The following is a 3,367-nucleotide window of genomic DNA, read 5'->3' on the forward strand; positions in this document are numbered from 1 at the left end:
CACCAGCGTCCAGCATTCTGTCCCCAGCGTCCAGCATTCTGCCCCCAGTGTCCAGCATTATGCCCCATGTCCAGCATTCTGCCCCCAGTGTCCAGCATTCTGCCCCATGTCCATTCTGCCCCCAGTGTCCAGCATTCTGCCCCATGTCCAGCATTCTGCCCCATGTCCATTCTGCCCCATGTCCAGCATTCTGCCCCCAGCGTCCAGCATTCTGCCCCCAACGTCCAGCATTCTGCCCCCAGCGTCCTGCATTCTGCCCCCAGCATCCAGCATTCTGCCCCCAGCGTCCAGCATTCTGCCCCAGCGTCCAGCATTCTGCCCCAGCGTCCAGCATTCTGCCCCCAGCATTCTGCCCCCAGCATCCAGCATTCTGCCCCCAGCATTCTGCCCCCAGCATCCAGCATTCTGCCCCCAGCATTCTGCCCCCAGCGTCCAGCATTCTGCCCCCAGCATTCTGCCCCCAGCATCCAGCATTCTGCCCCCAGCATCCAGCATTCTGCCCCCAGCGTCCAGCATTCTGCCCCAGGCCCCCTGGATAGCCGCTCTCAAAAAAAAAAAAAAAAAATTCTTCTTACCTTGTTATCTGGCTGTGCTCCAGCGGTGAGGCTCCCTCCCTCTCCTAGTCCCACGTGGCACACTGAATGAGGAAGTGGAGGAGCAGAGCAGTGTGTGACGTCAGGTGAGGGCGGAGCTGTGGCTGGACCATTGTGAAGGGGGGGATTTCGGCGCTGGCTGGACCATGGTGCGGGGGGGCCTGCCCGAGGGGCCCGGGGGGCCCGGCAGGCGCCGAGTCTGAATTTAAAATAAAGCTGCAGAAGCCTGTATAAAATGTAGGGGGGCCCCAGCGCAGATCGGGCTGCCAGCATGGTCGGGCCCCCCCTAATCACCGGGCCCCATACACATGTAAGGCCTGTCATGCCCTGATGGCGGCCCTGGGGCCCAGGTAACCTCACCCTTTGCCTCCCTAGTAGCTACGCTACCAAAAAGATGCCTAAATGATGGGACACATGCTGGAAAACAGATCAATCCAAAATGACTCCATCTGCCTCATGAGCGAGTGGTTCAGTCTGGGATTTTGCCTAAATTGCATTTTTTTGGAATTTACACAGAAACACAGACGTAAGCGCTCACCGGAGAGCACAGGATAAAAGTGAGCCGAGCCTTATTCTGATTTTTGGGAAGTAAAATGAACAAATAGACAGAAGTACAAGAATATTTCTTATTGCTATTTTTGCGCGGTTCATCAGGCAGTATAAGTGATGAGGTGAATTTATTCTTCTGGTCGGTGCGATTACAGCAGTACCAGATTTATATAATTTTTTCTAGGTTTTTCTGCTATCAAACAGTAAAAATGCTTTTTTTAATAAATAGTAGGTTTTTTTATCGTCATATTCTGAGAGCTGAAACTTCTTTATTTTTTGCGAACAGAGTTGTACAAGGGCTTATTGTTTGCGGGACGAGTTTCAGATTTTTTTGGTACCATTTGGGGTACATAATATTTTTTGGTGGCTTTTATTCAGAACAAAACTCAGCAATTTAGTTATTGTTTTTATTTTTATTTTTTTTACGCCGTTCACCATGCAGTAAAAGTGATAAGATGGATTTGTTCGTCGGGTCGGTACAATTACAGTGATACCAGATCTATATTGCTTTTTTAAGCTTTGCTCTTTTTACACAATAAAAACCAAATTTTAGCAAAATAAATTTGTTTTTTGCATTGCCATATTCTGAGAGCTGTAACTTTTTAATTTTTTTGCCAAATGAGCCAAATTAGGGCTTGTTTTTTTGGGGACGGTTTGGTGTTTTCATTCATACCAATTTTTTTTTTTACATATGACTTTTTGATCGCTTTTTATTCCCTTTTTTTGTCAGTGAATATGATGAAAAAGTGAAATTTTTGCTGTGTTTTTTATCTTTTTTTACAGAGTTCGCCACACGGAATAAATAAGGCCTGTTTCACACTTCCGTTTTTTCAAATCCGTCAAAATCCGTTGTTTTCCGTAAAAAAACGGATCCGCCATTTTTTGCAGGATCCGTTTTTTTTGTCCCATAGACTTCCATTACGGTTACCGCGGATCCGTCAAAAAAACGGATCCGTTTGCATCAGTTTCCGTCAAAAAAACGGAAACGGATCCGTTTGGCGGACACAAAAACGGAAGTGTGAAACAGGCCTTACCTGTCAGTTTTATAGAACGGGTCATTACAGACACGGCAATACCAATTATGTGGACTTATTTTATGCTTATTTTTGTTTTACCGCAAATGGTACATTTTGATTGGAGAAACAGGTTTTAGTGATTTGTGGGCACTTTTTGTGCTTTTTTATACTTTTTTACATGTTTTATTTTACTTTTTTTTGCTTTTTTACTTAGTCCCACTATGGGACATGTATAATTTTCCGTTTGCTCACTGGTCTCATACACTGCTCTATTCATGTACTGCAGTGTATCATCAGACTGTCAGTGTCTCACTGACTGGTGATTGTGAGACTCAGATAATTGCTGGATCTGACAGGCCTCCGTACCCTGCGGTTATCACGTCACCTCAGGGAACCATGGTAACCATTGGGACTCACGATTCTCATCGCGGGGGTCCGATGGTTAGTAAGGGGTTCTTTTGACCCCATGTAGCAACTCAAATAGTGCTGTCAAGTTTGACAGCGGTGTTTAAGGGGTTAATCTGCAAAAGCAGTCGCAAAGTCGGCTGGGGCCAATACAGCAGGGTGTCAGCAGTCATGTCGGTGCTGAGGAATAAGGCCCCTTAATGACCGTCGTTAAAAGGCGTATTGGCGGTCGCTATGGGGTTAAAGGAAAAATACAGATAACAAAGAAAATCTTCACCAGAAGATGAAACCTGTGATGAGCACAATGACATGGGATGTGTCCGCCGAGTCTGACAGCTGGATTTCATGTTAAAGGAATAAAACCAAATCTGCGTTGGCCGGGAATCGAACCCGGGTCAACTGCTTGGAAGGCAGCTATGCTCACCACTATACCACCAACGCCGAGATACTAGTGTACCTCTCCATGTCTGCTACAATGGATCTCTTCTCCTGGAATGTTGCCCTACAGCATGAAAATTGTCTTTTCAGAGAGGAAGAGAAATAGAACGCTGGCACCACCTATAGGAAGTAGCCATCCTAGAAGTCAATATCGACTCTGAGTCTTGTCACATGACTTGGGATAAAATCCAAAACCAGAATCTCAATTAGCAGACACGGTGTTTCAGGGTGGTGCCCCTCATCAGTGCAAAGTGCGAGATCTGGTTTGACTGGGTGAGAGGCGCCTGATCGGTATCCGAGGGGCAATATTTCTCCTTGTGGAGAGTGACATGTCAAGCCTTGCATGTTGAGGTGAGGAGACTTTTA

General features: G+C 46.4%; 1 non-coding gene across 1 annotated transcript; it reads right to left on the reverse strand.

Moving 5' to 3' along the window:
* Positions 1-2,932: 2,932 nt before the first annotated feature.
* On the reverse strand, positions 2,933-3,004 carry TRNAG-UCC (transfer RNA glycine (anticodon UCC)). The gene has a single exon. It is a non-coding gene; the product is annotated as a tRNA-Gly (tRNA).
* Between the last annotated feature and the right edge of the window lie 363 nt (positions 3,005-3,367).

This window comes from Dendrobates tinctorius, unplaced genomic scaffold (assembly GCF_039654945.1).
Source record: "Dendrobates tinctorius isolate UK_male_01 unplaced genomic scaffold, ASM3965494v1 ptg000251l, whole genome shotgun sequence".
NCBI classification, from domain to species: Eukaryota; Metazoa; Chordata; class Amphibia; order Anura; family Dendrobatidae; genus Dendrobates; species Dendrobates tinctorius.